Source organism: Rhinolophus hipposideros (assembly GCF_964194185.1).
Source record: "Rhinolophus hipposideros genome assembly, chromosome: 1".
Lineage (NCBI taxonomy): Eukaryota > Metazoa > Chordata > Mammalia > Chiroptera > Rhinolophidae > Rhinolophus > Rhinolophus hipposideros.
Window position 1 is genome coordinate 24832464 of NC_138047.1, and position 18584 is coordinate 24851047.

The following is an 18584-nucleotide window of genomic DNA, read 5'->3' on the forward strand; positions in this document are numbered from 1 at the left end:
GCCCGCTATGCACCAGCTGCAGTGTTCAGTACTCAAGCTACAAAGACAAACATACTCAGGGTCCCTGCCTCTTGTAGGAGTTTGCTGGGGGTGGAGGGACAAATCATGATCTCCACCAAGATTCTACAGTTCCATCACAAACCAAGTGTCAACTCATGAGCAAGTTCCTTCTCTAGTTCTCTATTTCCTCATCTTGTTAATGAGACTATTTTCCTAGTATCTCTTCAATGTCCCTTTTAGCTATCAAAGTATCAGTGCCCAATTATTGCATGTTTTTTTTGGAGGTGCATTATCATATCACTACTTGGGCCGACCAGCTAAAGCTTGCAGTTAAAAACAAACAGGGGGGGACTCCAGGGTTACTGGTTCCACATGTAAGGAGCTTGGGAGTCGCTGCTCCATCCAAACAACAAGTAAAAAGCTGAACAGACTGAAAAATCAGCACTTCTCGAATCCATAAGAGAGAGGACGACAGAGGGCAAAGCACTGCCCCCAAGTTTGGAGAGACAGGCCCGTACAGGGAGTTGCAGCTTCCCAGAGCAGAGACTCATGAGTCATAGTGGAGCAAAGATACTATCTTCAACAAATGGTGCTTGCTGGAACACCTAGACATTCATGTACAGAAAAATGAATCTAGACACAGACCTTACACCTTTCACAAAAATTAACTCAAAATGGATCATAAACCTAAACGTAAAACACAAAATTATAAAACTCCTAACAATAACATAGGAGAAAACCTAGAGGACCTTGGTTTTGGCGATGACTTTTTAGATAAAACGCCAACGTCACGATCCCTGAAAATAATTGATAAGCTGTACGTCATTAAAAAAATTCTGTGATCTGGCCGGCCCAGTGCCTCAAGTGGTTAGAGCTCCGTGCTCCTAACTCCAAAGGCCGCTGGTTCGATTCCCACATGCGCTGGTGGGCTCTCAACCACAAGGTTGCTGAATCGACTCCCACAAGGGATGGTGGGCTGTGCCCTCTGCAACTAGAAGAGGCAACTGGACCTGGAGCTGAGCTGCGCCCTCCACGACTAATATTGAAAGGACAACAACTTGACTTGAAAAAAAGTCCTGGAAATACACACTGTTCCCCAATAAAGCCCTGTTCCCCCTCCCCAATAAAAATCTTTAAAAACAAAACAAAACAAAACAAAAAAATACCACAGTGAAACTACATCTTTTTTTAAAAAATTCTGTTATGCAAAAGAGAATATCAAGAGAATTTAAAAAGTCATAGGGTCGGCCGAATGGCTCAGCTGATTAGAGCGGGAGCTCTCAACAACAAGGTTGCTGGTTCGATTCCCACTGGGATGGTGGGATGTGCCCCCTGCAACGAAGATTGAAAACGGCGACTGGACCTGGAGCTGAGCTGTGCCCTCCTCAACTGGGAAAAAATATTTGCAAAAGACACATCTGTTTAAAGGACTATTATCCAAAATATACAAAGAATTCTTAAAACTCAACAGTAAGAAAACAAGTGAATAAAATTGGGCCAAAGGCCTGAACAGACACCTCACCAAAGATATACAGATGGCAAATAAGCATATGAAAAGATAATCCACATCATATATCATGAGGGAGAAGCAAATTAAAACCACAATAAGATACCACTACACACATGTTAGAATGGCAAAAACCCAAAACACTGACAACACCAAATGGTGATGAGGATGTCGAGCAACACAACTCTTACTCACGGCTGCTGGGGATGCAAAAAAAGGGTACAGCCACTTTGGAAGAGAGTTTGGCAGTTTCTTATAAAACTGAACGTAGTGTACGATCCAACAGTCGTACTCCTTGGCACCCAAATGAGTTGAAAACTTATAGCTACACAAAGTCCTGCCTCTAAATACTTAGAGTAACTTTCTTCACAGTTGCCAAAACCTGGAAGGAATCAACCAAGGTGCCCTTCAGCAGGTAAATGGATAAACTCTGGTCCATCCAGACAGTGGAATATTATTCTGCACTAAAAAGAAATGAGCTATGAAGCCATGAGAAGACATGGAGGGACCTTAAAAGTGTATTATTCTGTGAAAGAAGCCAACCTGAAAAGGCTACATATTGTCTGATGTGAACGACATGACATTCTGGAAAAGGCATAACTAACTGTGGAGACGTAAAAAGTTCCGTGGTTGCCAGGGGAGGGTAGTTAGATGAATAGGCAGAGCAGAGGATTTTGAGGGCAATGAAAATGTTCTATGATATCATAATGATGATGGGTACATGTCATTATATATTTGTCCAAACCCATAGAATGTACAACAGAAGAGGGGGAACCCTAAGGTAAACTGGGATGTGGTGATTATGAGAGTCAATGGAGGTTCTTACTGGGTACAAAAGTGTACTATTTTGGTGAGTCGTGTTGATGATGGGGAGGTTATGCGTGTGTGGGCCAGGGGGGCCACAGGGAGGATCTCTGTACCTTCCCCTCAATTTTGTAGTAAACCTAAACCTGCTCTACAAAACAATTACGTCTTTTTAAAAGGTAATCATGAAATAAACAAGAGGGCAGTCAAATAGATAATGCTTCATTTAAGAGCGTCTGTCTCAAATTGAAATTTTTGAACCTCTAGTAATATCTGCCTTTTCTTTTCCCACGACTTCACTCATATGTTGTTCATAAATCCTAACTCTTAACTAGGGGGTTTTGGCTCCCTGTTAGGTAAAATATTTCATTTAACTTAGCCAAAGCCAGACTCTGAGAGGCCTGGGACTAGTTAGGCAGCTTCCCTTCTTCCCAATGCATGGAGAGGCTCTGATTGTTTTTCTTTTTGTTTGTCTATTTTTAGGGAAAGGAGGAGTTGTTTTGGCTCCCCCATTGATGATGGTTAGGTTGCAGCATTGTCTCCTTAGCTGAAGCATATGCTGTGCTCTGGCCATAGACTTGAAGTGGGAACGTTACCGATGCCCGATGCCCCGTCACTGGAATCCAGTGGCCTTCAGCATCCATGGGCCTAATTTTTTCTGCTTGTAGTCAGATTACAGGTTTGAGCTGTTCCCGCCTGCAGCCTCTGGCTCCGCGTTTACTGCACTCTCAGGGACACAAGTGCCTGATTCCTCTAGCCCTGTGCTATGAAAAATCTCATCCCAGTTTTGCTTAGCCGGGCCGAAGGCTGTGGCTGGTTGAGAATTAACTATAGAGCAGGCTGTTACTGAGCGTTCTATGTGTAACCATGTTCAGAAGCCCAGGGATGTCCAGCTATTTGGGAGCTTTCAAGTTCTCTGAGAAACAAGGTAAGGCAAGAGAAATAGAAAATGCACTGATGTACATATTTTATAATATAACGAATGCCTTGTACCCTCCATTTTACCCTGTATTCTCCTGTGTCCAGTTAGTTATACAGTTTTCTCAATGGACACTTTAAATATCTAATTGAGTTTATGTATTAGCTTATCCTGGAATTGCTGAAAAATGTGACTATTTTTCCATTATAAGTTAAAGATACTACTAAACCACCAAAGTCTTTATGTAGGGGGGGAAAATGCAAATTCAATTGGAATGCCCAAACTTTGGATTAAGTTCTGCACGTTAGCTAGCTAAAATATTTTTCTAAACCAAATGCGATGAATATTAAATTATTTCCAGTAGTCAGTGTTGAGTGTCTTTTTATTAAATCTTCATGTGAGACAGTTTGGAAAAAAATGTTATCTTTTTCAGTGGCTTCCTTTCTAACACAGACAAAAATATATGCTCTCTATTTAAAGACCGAAGTGGTATCACAGATTCAGTTCACTGATTAAAGAAAAAGGAAGTGCTGAGGTTATTTTGAATGTCACATTTGAAATTCAGCCATTGTATATAAAAATATTTCGTAGCATTAATGCACTACTAGAAAGTGATTGAAACAATTCAGGCCTCAGATTCAGGAGTTTTCTTCTACACTGTATGATAGCTTTTTTAATTGAGTTCTCTGTTTAAAATAAGCTATTTGTATAATTAGGCAAAAAGCCTAAATGTGTAGTTGGCATTATTCCTTTCATTTTATTATATTTCTGTAGCTGGTCAGAATTTCCAAATTCCAGGATTCCAGTACTTTGATGAATCATGTCATGTCAGCATGTGGTATATTTTGTACCTCCTTTTCCTCAGGCTTCTGACACCAAATATCAAACAATAAAAGGCACTTCCATAGAGGAAGGTTTCTGTAAGTGGTCTACTTGTGGTTTACTTGCTGGACAAATGGTTGCTATGCCAAAAGCTGTAAAACAGATTACTTGCCATTAGACTGGTTGTAAATTTTGTTGGTGTCTGGTTTGGATTAACCAGGTCACTTGTATACGTGTTTTTGCCGTACGGGATTGTTCCCAGCTGTCTTTACATAATATGTATTTTGTCTTCAAAAATGAATAAGTGGTTTATTTGATATGATGTTATTGTTTAGATTTTAATGAAGGTAATAAAAATGCGGCTAAAATGTTCGCCTGCTCTTCATCAGCTCTTTACCATGCCCCAACCCATGCATTCTTTAAAAGCATTTCCAATATATCAGACAGAGATGACTTTCAACATTTCTGGTTATCTTAACCAAAATTGTTTAATTTTTTTTCTCCTGAGTATATAACTATGTTATTCAATATTTAATTGCTTTGAGTTATTCTTCTAACCATATGAATTTAAATGATAGCATTGAACTATGTCAGAATTTTTTCTTTTTCTTACCCACAGAGTATATTGGCTTCTTTTCAGTAGAGAAAACAAACAAAACAAACAAACAAACAAACAAAAAAACTTGCCTATATAAGTGTTTGGGGATTTTGTTGGGTGTCCGATGGACATGTGTCCTGTTTGGGAGACCACCTCAGGGATGCTGTGGATGCCTGGTCATGGCATTGTACACCAGAGGCTGGACATTAATGAATGCCAACTATAATTTTATGTGTATAATGTGATGGCTCGGTGTGAGGTCGGGGTGGTGGTGGAGGCGGGGAGGGGGGTTCACGGTGTGAGGGATGTAAAAATAAAATAAGATAAAATAAAGCTATAAAAAAAAACTTGCCTATATAAAATGTATATTGTGGAATTTGATTCTTAGAAAGTGTCATTTTTTAAAAATTCATAATTCTTGTCTGGTTAATGCTTTTCTTTTTCTTAAATTATATATTTAAAGGGAATTTGAAGACATTTTTCCCATTTTTTAAACTTATTGTGTAGCTATTTTAATTTTACATTATTTTCTTCCCCTTAGATTTCAACAAGAAGAACTTAAGCTTCATTGGATTCCCACATCAAAGAAAAGTTACAAGGTAAAATGGTCTTTGCTCAAGAATCTTGTTTTGAAGATTTGTAGTAGCTTTCAAAAAAGTATTCTCTAAATTCCTAATGCATGAGTATACATGTTTAGCAATATGTTTTCTGTGCAGAGTTTGATTTATGAAGACATATGAAGCAAGCTAACTTAACAGTACACTCAGCCAGCAAAGATTCTTTTTATGTATTTAATGCTGTTTATGGGAACTATTTATAGAACGGGATGTCAGTGTCTCTGTAATTGCAAATTTGGAAAAGGCTATCATCTTTTCTTTCTCATAACCTGCCTCTAAGCATAAGATGTCCTTTTACTATCTGTCCGTCAAGTAAGGGAGCTTTTGATTTTTTAAGAAAGGGTTTTAGCCTTGTTCCTCTTCCCTCTCTCCCTTCCTTCCATCCTTCCTCCTACTGTTTCTTCTTCCCTTCCTCTCTTCCCCCTTCCCTCCCTCCACCCATCCACCCATCCATCCATGTGAGTTCTTGATCCCTGCTCTTTTAACCTTTCTGCATTTCAGTTTCCTTCGTTGCAGGATATTATCAATACTAATTTGATTTACCTAATGTGCTAAAACTCTGTGGTATGTTGTCATTGATATAAGATAATGTAAAAATTAACCTTTGTGCCAAACAAGATAGCTATGCCTCAGGTGCTCCTTAGATCACTATCCCTCATAAATTTTGAGATTTTCATTGGAGGCATAAAGTTATTATCCCTTACACACACAGGCGTGGATCTCAACCTACCTTTCATTATGCTAGAAGGACCCAACTCCAATCTACCCCTCATTCCACTCAGATGTTCTTGTTCTTAATGTATTATGTATGACATTATTTCTATACTAAAAAGGGTTTGCATTTCAATAGCACTGGAATAAACAGTTGTCCAACCACTGTCATAACCAGGCTAAAACCTGGCTCTGCATTTGAAAATGGCAGAATCGATCTTATGAACACACAAGACGGGATAAAGCCTCGATGAATTTCATCCACATCTTAGTGTTGGGTAAACTAGAGCAGTGTTGCGCCAGGGTCATCAGGAAAGTTGTTTTATTTGACTCATGAAATCTTACTTTTCTGTTGCTTGACACAATCTCCCATATTTCACATCTTTGCCATATTTTTAACAGAATCAAGGGCTTAAATATTAGTTCATTCAGGCTTCTATAACAAAATACCATAGCCTGGGTGGCTTTTGAATGACAGAAATTTATTTCTCACAGTTTGGAGGCTAGAAGTCTGAGATCAGGGTGTCAGCATGATGGAATGAGAACCCTCTTCCAGGTTGCAGACTGCTGATTTCTTGTATCCTCACTTGGCAGAATGGTGTAGGGAGGTCTCTGGGTTTCTTCTTATAAGAGAACTAATCTCATTCATGAGGGCTCCACCCTCATGACCTAATCACCTTCCAAAAGCCCCACCTCCTAATATCACCACCTTTGGGAGTTAGGATTTCAACATAAGAATTTGAGGGGACACAAACATTCAGACTATAGCAGCTTAGTTTCCAGTATTTCCCTAGCAGGTTGGTTTAGCTCTAATCATGACTAAGAAAAAGGAAGAAAGGAAGAGGAGACAGGAAAGCATTGCTTATTCAAGGATAGAAAAAGTATATAATGTAAAGGTCAGACACTTCAGTGGAGAGAGGCTCAGAGGGATACAGCTATTCTAAAATATTGGGTATTATTTCGTGTGTACCTATTCAAATTATGGCTTTCTTGCCATGGTACTAAGTATAAAATGGGCTAGAAATACGAAAACCTGCCTCCTTCAAAGGAATCTAGTCAACCAGACACCAGAAGTGAAAATATGAGTTAGTGGGTTTTCATTTCTCATATTTTATAATGTAAACTTTAATAGAAGAATGAACAGATTTAGGGGAGCCTTTCATAGGATGGGTGCTGAATAGTCATTATAATAATAGATCCCACATTTTGTAAAAGATAGAAGGTAATAATAGTAGAATATTCTGCTCTTACTTTAATAAAATTTCCCCTTGTTGCTAATGTTGGAAATTTAAGTAGGTTAATGGGACACATTTTTGAAACTTATCACAGAAGCAGGGCAATTTCTTCTTAGATTATTGAAGCAGAGGGGACAAGGTAAAAGTATGAAAAAATAGTTATAAAGAAGAGTGCTATTTCAGACTCCTCTGCAGACAGATAAAAATACTACAGACACTTAACCTCAGAAACTTTTAAAATTATAATTCAGAAAATTAAGACTGTAGCATTTACTTTAGCTATACATAGAGAGATTGTTTCACACTGAAATATAGGACTATAGGTTTTGGTTGAGCTCTGGCAATCCACCAAAGCCTGCAGAGGTTGTCTGGGAGAGACTCCTTCTTCCAGAGGGATGACTGATGCGGAAGAATATAACCTAGCAACTGGAGCCCAGTGATTAGAATTAGAAATTGTGTGAGTTGGGAATGGGCCCTACCAGTCATGCTGATCTTGTGCTTGTTACTCAGAAAAGAGAGAGGAGAAGGATGTTAGGTCTCTTTGGGGCACTTGTGTTTCATCAGCCATCATCTGATCAGGAGTTACTCATTCACAAGTGATCCAGAATTCTTTACCAGTGTGTGTTTCCTGCATTTTCACTGCTGACTAATACCCTCAGGTATAGAAGTCCAAAGAAGAGACATGATGTTTTTTAAAGACTAGTTTAATATTGACTTAAGGGGTCTTACATTTGTCACAATTTTTGTGACAAAAATCAGAGCCACACTTTCCAAACCATTCTCCTTGTCCTTCCTATCTGCTCATCCACTTGCTCAGAAATTAGTGATCATTTTATGGGACTAGGAAAAAGAGGCAATGGAAGCAAGAATAAAATGTAAAGACAACCATGTGTGTTACAATAACAAAAGTGTACCTTGAAGATGGAGACTCTTAAAATAGAGTAGTTTACTGGTCAAGATGGCAGACTAGGTAAACACTGTGCTCACCTCCTCTCACAACCACATCAAAATTACAGCTAAACTTCAGAACAACCATCATTGAGACCCGTCTGAAGTCTAGCTGAAAAGAAGTTCTATAACTAAGGACATACAGAAGAAGCCACACCAAGACTGGTAGGAGGGGCAGAGATGCAGACTGGGCTGGTCCAAAACCCATGTGTAGTGGTTAAAAATCGGGAAGGATATCTCGACTGCGGAGGTGTCACCTGAAGAGCAAGGGGTCCCAGGCACACAACAGGCTCCTAGCCCAGGGTTCCAGTCCTGGAAACAGAAGTCCCCACAATTTGGGCTGTGAAAACCAAGAGATTGTAGCTGAGTGAGACAGAAGGCAGCTGGAGTACAAGGCACTCTTCTTAAAGAGACCACACAGACTTACTTGCTGAGGGCTCCAGCACTGGGACAGTGGCTCAAAAGGCACTAGGGACTTCTGGGGAGGAACTGAATTGTATGGCTGCAGGGTGAGAGCTGAAGCGGAAGCTTCATCCCAGTCAAAAGTGGTGGTAGAATCCATTGCTCCTTTGTTGAGCCCTCCCTGCAAACAGCCTGTAGATGCAGGTGGGCATTATATCTGAGTCTCCATTAACCTGGCTTACACCGTTTACCCCACCTTGGTGATTCCCTGAGACTCTGCATCACCCAATTTGTGGGCCCACCCAAGCTCCTTCTACTTCCTTTTCAATATAATAGTCCTGTCTTGGATTATCCTGTAAACTTTCCTAAAATCTCTCAAAGGTTCACAAACCCCAAACATGTAGCATTTGGCCTAAGCATACTTACTACCTCTTGCTAAGAAGCCCCAAACTTGGCATTGGTGGCAGCCAGCCTTGGTTCAAGGCTTGGCCTCTCTAGGCACATTTCAAGCCCAGCACTGGTGGCAACCATCTGCAGATTGCATTCTGGCTCATGCCAGGTGGCTCTGGGCAGGACACAGTCTGCAGCTGAACTTGGCCTGCCGTAGTACCCCTCCCAGGAATCCTCAAGGCCAGCATGCCTGGTGGCCGGCTTCAGACCAAGCTAGAGCACCACCCACCCACCTCTCAGAATGATATATCCAAAAGGGAGACTATGCATTCACCAGAGCCTGGCTAAAGCAATTCCTGTTCCATAGGGTCAGGCCCTGCATAACAGCTCCTCCACTGTAGTAACAGCCAGTCCTCACAACTAATGAGCCTGAGGGACAGTCTTTTCCATTGTCGTTGAAACAGCAACCAAGGCTCAACTACAACGGGAGGGCACACACAACCCATACAAGGTACACACCTGGAGCATCTTGCTCCGGTGACCAGGAAGACTACATCACTGGGCCCCACAGGACTCCTGCTCCATAAGACCACTCTACTAAGACCAGGAGACATAGTAGCTCTATCAAATACATACAAACTAACACAGGGAAGCAGGTAAAATGGGGAGACAAAGAAACATGTCTCAAATAAAAAACAGAATAATGTTCCAGAAAAAGAACTAAACAAAACGGAGACAAGTAATCTACCAGATGCAGAGTTTAAAATACTGGTTGTAAGGATACTCAATCATCTCTCGGAGAATTTCAACAAAGAGGTAGGAAACATAGAAATGGAGATAAAACACATAAAAAAGAACTGATCAGAAATGAAGAAGACAATAACTGAAATAAGGAATACATTGGAGGGTATCAACAGTAGATTTGATGAAGCAGAGGACTGAGTCAGTGTTTTAGAAGATGAAGTAGCAGAAAATACACAACCAGGACAACAAAAAGAAAAAAGAATAAAAAAAAAAAATGAGGATAGTATAAGGGGCCTCTGGGACATCAAACATACCAACATTTGCATCATAGAGGCACCTGAAGGAGAAGAGAGAGCAGGGAATTGAAAACCTATTTGAAGAAATAATGACAGAAAGTTTGCCTAACCTGGCAAAGGAAATAGACATACAAGCCCAGGAAGTGCAGAGAGTTACAAACAAGATGAACCCCAAGAGGCCCACACTAAGACACATCAGAATGAAAATGCCAAAGTTTAAAGGAAAAGAGAGACTCTTAAAAGCAGCAAGAGAAAAGCAGTTAGTTACCTACAAGATTGTCAGCTGATTTCCCAACAGAAACTTTGCAGGCTTTGCAGGGGTTGATGTAAAATATTCAAAGTGATGAAAAGCAAGGACCTACAACCAAGATTACTCTACCCAGCAAAGCTGTAATTTAGAGTCGAAGGACAGAGCTTTGATTCAAAAGAGGTTTCCAGTAAAGAAGAAGCTAAAGGAGTTCATAAACCTCAAACAAGTATTACAAGAAATGTTAGAAGGACTTCTTTAACAGAAGAAGAAGAAAACAATAAGATCAAAAATATGAATAATAAAATGACAATAACTACATATCTGCAACAATTACTTTAAATGTAAATGGATTGTATGCTCCAATGAAAAGATGGGGGGGGGGTGCTGAATGGTTAAGAAACAAGACCCTTACATATGTTGCCTATGAGACTCACTTCGGATCAAAAGACATACCCAAACTGAAAGTAATGGAATGGAAAAAGACAATCCATGAAAATGAAATGAAAAACAAAACTGGGGTAGCAATACTTAAAGCAGGCAAAATAAACTTTAAAACAGAGGCTATAACAAGAGAAAGAAAGACCCAGTAATCCCACTTCTAGGTATTTACCAGAAGAAACCCAAAACACTACTTTGAAGGGACATGTGCATATCCATATGCTCATTACAGCATTATTTACAGTAGCCAAAATATGAAGGCAACGTGGGTGTCCATTAAGGGATGAACAGGGGAAAAAGAGGTGGTACATATATAATGAAATATTACTCAGCCATGAAAAAGAATGAAATGTTGCCATCTGCAACAACATGGGTGGTCCTAAAGGGTATTGTGCTGAGTGGAATAAGACAGAGAATGATAAATGCCATGTGATTTCACTTATACGTAGAATCTAAAGAACAAAATAAACAACAGAAACAAACTCTTAAATACAGAGAACATTTTGACGTTTGCTGAAAGGGAATTGGGGGGTTTAAAAGAAAATATCAAGTACAAATTGGTAGTTATAAAACAGTCATGAGGATGCAATGTAAAACTTAAGGAATATAGTCAATAATACTCTAATAACTATGTATGGTGTCAGATGGGTACTAGATTTATCGGGGTGATCACTTCGTAAGTTATATCAATGTCTAATCTCTATGTTGTACACCTGAAATTAATATAATATTGTATGTCAATGGTGTTTGAAAAATAAAAATAATTTATTAAAAATAAATATATTTTTAACAATATACTAATATTTTTATTTATGTATGCAATGTAAGCAAATGTAATAAGGAGAGGTGTTTTCCCAATCTTGTATTCTAAAAATGAAAGAAAGAAATAAAGAAAGGAGGGAATGGAGGGAGGACGGAAGCTTATAACTAATGGTATTAATTATACGCCCTTCTAATTATTATTAATATTTATAATTCTATTTATCCCTGTCACACAAACAGTGTATAAAATGTATATATAAAATACTTCAGAGTGAGGTGTAGTATACATTTGAAATGTTGTATTGTAGTCATTCATTCATTCAACATGTACCAGGGGTGCCAAAAAAATGTATACAAGTGGACACTATTGTCACCGTTGCTCAAGCAGTAGTTCACCATCATCAGAAGTGTCTGGACACTGATGGTAACCACTTTGAGCTCCTCTTATAATTACAGAAGTCAAACAGGACTGTGTCCATCTTTTATCGGTATATATTGAGTATTACAATTTTAAATAGTTTTCCTTTCTTAAAATGTATATACATTTTGGTACCCTCTGTATTTATTGACTTAAAAATATTTTTAAAAATCAGTAATTTTAAATAAAATAAGACACTTGTAATACATCCTACAAACAGCAAAACAGGATACCATGCAAGAAAATAGCAGAGGTACATAATATAGATTTAGTGCCTGGTAGGACAGGTATTGGTTCAGGGGGTTCTTCCTTGAGGAAATGGGAGGACATGGGAGAGGAGAGAATTCAGATAGAAGAGACACCGTTTACAGTCAAACTACATTAATAGGCACGAGAGATTTTCTTAATAGCACTTTGATTTTCTATTGGTTTCTGACCAACTGAGAAAGGCTGTACTTTCAATTGGTGCCGACACTATTTGTTTCAAGAAAGTAAGTGCATATGAAGCCAGGGGGTGTTGGGTGAGGATTTGTGAACCCAACGCTGTAGAAGTTCAGCAAAATATTTTACTAGGGTGTAGCTTCTTAGTCTTCCTTAGTGGCTTCATTGAGCTTTTTGATAAGCAGAGAAAAGGAGGAAGATAGAAACATACAGACGTTTATTTTTGAAAATATGAAATAATTTTGTACCCCAAAGTCAATAGCTTAAGAAACTGAATATTTCAGGGATTGCATCATTTTCTTTTTTTTTTTTTTAATTTATTGGGGTGACAATTGTTAATGAAATTACATAATTTCAGGTGTACAATTCTGTATTACATCATCTATAAATCCCATTGTGTGTTCACCACCCAGAGTCAGTTCTCCTTCCATCACCATATATTTGATCCCCCTTACCCTCATCTCCCACCCCCCACCCCCCTTACCCTCTGGTAACCACTAAACTATTGTCTGTGTCTATGAGTTTTTGTTTCTCATTTGTTTGTCTTGTTTTTGGTTTATATACCACATATCAGTGAAATCATAGGGTTCTCTGCTTTTTCTGTCTGACTTATTTCGCTTAGCATTATACTCTCAAGATCCATCCATGTTGTCACAAATGTTCCTATATCATCTTTCCTTAACACCGAATAGTATTCCATTGTGTATATATATCACAACTTCTTTATCCATTCATCTATTGAAGGACATTTTGGTTTTCTTTTAATACAGAATTTTTTTCCTGAGATTTTAGTTTGCCAAAGAAAGTACAGAACTTTATCAAGATATTTAAACAAGCAGTTTATCCATTAAAATAGCCTATCGTTCATTAAGTAGGAAACATTTCTGCAGTTATTTGACATTTTAGGATTATACTAAATCATACACCTGAATGAAACACTGAAAGGGATCGTCACTGCATTGCGATTCCCTGTTTAGAAGTCGGTGCCAATTCTAAGTTTCTGATCTAAACATGTGTCCTATCTTCTTGCCATCTGGAGTGTGGTTTATAAAGACTACTTATTCTTAAGACTTTTCAGTAAATAATGTGAATACATGGAACTCATATTTATGAATATAAGCCATACCACATTTAAGCAATAACCAAGGTTGCAGATGAGCTTGGTTCTATGAAGATGGATAGGATGGTGTACCGTATTGTGGAATGTGTGTGGAAGTTCTTTGACATTTGAATTTATACATAGATAGAGATTATTCGTATGTCCAACTTACATAGTATGCAAGCACTTCATCAGACTCTTCTTGGGCCTCCATGGAAGTGTATCCTGAAGAGCAGACACGCACATAAAGGACCCTTACATGGGGAAGGTCAGCTTTGCACTGTGTTTTCAGGCTGATTGTTCACCTCTCTGGAGGTGATCAGATCATTGAGGAATATTAGTTTCCTGTTTTCCTAAGTTTGTTTACTGCCTGTGAGCTCTGTCTGTCTTGCCAACTCCAGGCACTTTCCCTTGGAAGACTATGGAGGTGTGTGTACCATAGTCTTGGGAAGCAGCTGCACACAGTGTTCTGTATCTCATGTACTCTGCTTGCCAAATATGTGTCCTTAGGCAAGTCATTTCACTGTTTCCTACTCTGCAAACCAAGGATGAAAACAGTTCCAGTGGTGTGCTGGAGCCAGCTCGTAGTGCTCCGTCAGAGCGAGTGTGCACCTTTCTTCCAATTTTGAGCTCAGGGAGTCCTCTGGGTAGGTTGAAAATTGGCCATGGTGGGAGTATTTACACTACCAGCAAAACTGTAAAGCGCGTGCTTTGGGGTGGGTGGGTGGGTGGGTGGGGTCGCACAAAAGGAAGGAGCCAGTTGTTAAATGTTTATCAGTGCAGCACTAAGTAGTTCCTACCTCATAAGGTCTTGTGAAGATAAGTAAGATAATGCATGATATGCTTAGCATAGAATGAAAGCATATAGTAAGTGTTCCATCCCTTTGTTCTTCACTCCTTTCATTTTCTTTTTCTCTTATTTTTTCCCCAAGACCTGTTTTCGTGAGCCTTTCAGACTTATTCACCTTGCTTTCATTTCTTGGTTGTTTGAAGGCATTTGCTACTTTAGTATAATTTCAACATTGGAGGAAAGCATGTAAATCACTGAAACAAGTTGCTAATGTAGCACAGAAAGCTTGAGTCATTGATCAAAGTTGAAATAGCTACTGGCAGTTCCAGAACAGGTGGTCAGTCTGAATGAAGTTTTTACCACTCTATGCCATGCCACCTGCCTATGCTGATGGAATTATTTAGTTGTACAAAAATCATATTAACATAAGTAAATGAAAAAAGTTACCAATTAATTCCCCCAAATAAAACTTTTTACTTCTAATCTGCACACACATATTTAAGTATATATAACAGTAGCATAATTTTTATCTTCTGCATTTTTTACTTGATATCATATATCTTGATTTAAATTGACTTTAAATATTTTATTAATGGAGTAATTTTTAGCTTTCAGAAAGAATTCTTGCTTGAAGATAAAGAGCAACTTGCTAACTGCAAAAGAAGAATCAATGCTAAGGTTTTAACTGCACTTCCTAAAGGTAAGACTTTTTCTAAATGGTTCACTAGTGTCCTGGGCATATAAGTATTATGTTATGTGATTTTCTTTGAGAACACTCAGTAACTTCCAGCTTGTAATCTCCATTGTGTCCTTTTCTGCCTCACCCAAAAATTAACCTCAATTAAAGGACCTCTCTTCTTGCATTTTTAATCTTCACATATTTATGTGTCCTCTCCCTTGCATTTCAGTTGTCCTCCAGTTTTCTTTGGAGGCTGGGTGGGTAGGGTGCGAGAGGGTTCCTATAATAAGTCTTACCTCATCTCTTTTCCACCTTTCACCATCTCCAAGGGTGGTGAGTTCTGTTGATATGCCCGTTTCTTCTCCGTTCACCCTCTCCCACTCCCTTCAGCCTCTTGATGTTTCCCAGGGTTACATTTAATGTCTTGGAGCTCCCTACTGGACTACACACTGGGCCACCATTGCAGACTGTATCTACATCATTCCTCTTCTGCCCCAAGTAGACACTCGCACATTCGGTGACTTAGTATTTTCATTGATAAAGATGCATGTGTAGTAGATTATTTGCATCTACGGTCAGAGGAGGATCCGCCCACTTTTGCCTGTAAAATGATGTGAACATTACCAGATCTTTGTCTCCATCCACTATAACACGAGCACAGGGGAGTACCAGCGCACAAACTGTCTTCATCCTGAATGAGCTGTGTAACCTTTACTTCAGAAGAAATCAAATTGGTGCAAGGTCAGATTTCCTTTTCTTCCTTGAAAGAAAAAAAAAAAAAGATATCACCACATCAAGCCCAAGAGAAATTAAACCAGAAAAAAAAAATTCTTTTAATGGAAACTAAATCCAGTGTAAAAGGCCTACTGACAAATTGACGTATACTCTGAGTGGGTGATATACTTAGACATAGTTTAATGAAGATTGGTATATGAAGGACCCCAGGGATTTGTCCTAGTGGAGAAAACTTAAACAGGGCCATTTTGTCAAGCCCATATAAAACTGTCAACTGAAATATAGGCTTATTCTGTGTTGCTCCAGAGGCCAAAACTAAGAATAATGTGTAGAATTATAATGAGTAGGTGAGATTTCATATGAGAAAGAAAATTCTAGTAATTCATAGAACTGAGAAGTGAAATGGACTGCATTGTGATCTCATCAGCTCTCCTCATTAAACAGCCAAGGAAGGGCATATGTCCTTGTATTGAAGGGCAGGACCGAGGCTGGGGAGGGTTCCCACCTGGATGGGTGTGTGGGCTAGGTATGAAATGGAAGGCTCCTTCCAATTTCGAAGTTTCTTTGTGAAAGACAGAGAAACTCAATTTAATCTGAGCCAAATTTGAAATCTATGAAGATGATCAAAACAAATTATAGGAGTGAACAGACTGATTTTAGAAATACCTTAGAATACTTGACTGGTTAGGCAAAGTTCTATATAGCAAAATGTGAAGGGTCCCTCTTCCTCTCTCTCTCTACAACAGTTCTTTTTTGTTTTAATACCACAGACAGTTTTGTAATCAGAAAAATGAAAAACAATATGAAATTCTAAGTTCCTAAAGGTTCAACAACATATAACTCTCTATATAACAAAATTTAAAAACAAATAAGCTTATTAAACCAGTTTTATTAGAAAACATCATAATCAGTCATGAAAACAAATTTTCACAAATCAAAGATGATAACTTTATGTATTAACCAGATTTATATTTCTAAATTACCAAGATCTCTAACACATACTTAAAAAGTACCAGAGCCTCCCCAGACCCCTAAATTTCATCTAAATTCCCTGTAGTCTTATTTCACCATCTTTGTCTTCATGAATTTGGACAGGAATGTTTGGAAAGACCCATGTATTATCAGCAAGCTTTTTATTTCTCCATCTTAACAGATATGTTAAGGATTCTATCAGCTCTTGGCAATATAAGGTTAAAAATGGGAATCGATTATAACTTTTTAAATAATGACATAGAGTTTTACGTTTATTTATAAGTTTACAGAAGTCTCTTTCTCTTCATTTAGTGAGGAATTCTTGCTTCTGTGGAATTGAGCATTAAAATGATCATTGATTTTCCTCTAAGGGGTTTCCTTTAACTATATCACAATCAGGTAATCAAGAGATTAAAAACCTTTACTTATGTGACGATTATAATATTAAAATAGATTTTCCATTTAGGAATTATGAAATGGACCAAATACATTACTGTACTTTTTAACAGCTTTATTAAGATATAATTCATATCCCGTACAATCCATCCATTTAAAGCATACAATTCAGTGGCTGTTAGTATATTCACAGAGTCATGCATCCATCACCACAGCCAATTTTAGAACACTTCATTACCCCAAAAAGAAACCCCACACTTCTCAGCCATCGCTCCTCCCCCTTATCCCTCTAATTTTGTAATTACTTATTTTATAAGCTGCTCCTCTTTATATTAGTGTCTTCCATCCAAGTGTCAAAGTTAAAGTGCTTCCTCCTGTGGGAAGTAAGAGCAGTATTCAGAATATTCTTTATGTATCCTGTGCTCTTAAGGCTGTCAAATGTAGGGTAAGAGCACTGTGTTCTTGGCAGTCCCCCGCCACTTGTATTTCTTTGGAAGATTCTGTGTACTCAGGTTTGGAGGACGGAAATCAACAATAACTTTTCCACGTGGCCTGTGTCTCAAAGCTAATTGAAGAATTGTGTTTCTCAAGAAAAGTACCTGGCAGACCTGAATATTGGTATTAAATATTATTACAAAGCATACTAAGCAGTTAAATAATTTTGTTGTAACCCTGATGTCAAATCCCCTTGAATTGTCTTACTTGGAAAATGACCGACAAATTCCCATCAGAAATAACTAAAAGATATAGACTCATAGAATCCATATTGTTTAGACAAGGGCGGCAAATTAAAAAGTAGGTGTAATAAGTGATAATTTAGTATATGTCAGAGTTTTAATGTGTTTGAAAGTAAAGTACAAATTTATTACAACAGAAGTTAGATCAGCTGTGCTTGTTTATATCTGGATTACTATTATATTAATCAGTATTATTATTTTCTGAACCATTTATGATTTGTATACATTATGACACAGAATACAATCAATTGAATTATGGCTGTTTAATTTTAAAAGCATTCTTCTTCCTCATATTTAGGAAATGCACAGTAATGAAGTTAGAGATAAAGGGGCATCATGTTGCAACTTACTCTTAAATGGTTCAGAAAAAAAGTAATATATAAATATGCGTGTATATGTACTTGTGTATATAAACACATGCACACATAAATATGCATATGGAAAGAGAAAAAAAGGATAAAAATAAACCAAATGTAATGAAATGTTACCATATTATGAAGGATGTATTTTAACTTTTCTATAAGACTGAAGTTATGCAATAATTTTAAAGGAAAGAGTTCTTTTGGTAGATCATAAATAATAATAAATTATGTTTAAGACTATTAATCAGAAGATAACTGTGGTAGGACTGTAGGTAGTCTCTATAATTGAAACAGCAGAGTGACAGCAGAGACTTCCACAGTAAAAATGACTTTCATAATTTCTTAGTATTAGCTTTTTTTCAATGCTTTATAATAAACCTGACCAAAATTCAGTGGGAGGAACTAATGAGGATAAGGGCCAAATGAAGTTTCTTTCCTTGAAAAGGACAAAAAAAGTGCATACACATCAATTCAAATAAAATATTATTTTCATTTATACAACTGAAGTATTT

The 18584-nt window shown here is 38.0% G+C and overlaps 1 protein-coding gene across 8 annotated transcripts in view; it reads left to right on the plus strand.

Moving 5' to 3' along the window:
* SVIL (supervillin) overlaps positions 1 to 18584 on the plus strand; it is a 225532-nt gene that overhangs the window by 118361 nt on the left and 88587 nt on the right. For all 8 annotated transcript variants that reach the window (XM_081054517.1, XM_081054513.1, XM_081054511.1 and 5 more), the window contains 2 exons: positions 5192 to 5249; positions 14800 to 14891. The gene's annotated coding sequence lies outside the window, so the exon portion shown is untranslated. The remainder of the gene's footprint in view (positions 1 to 5191; positions 5250 to 14799; positions 14892 to 18584) is intronic.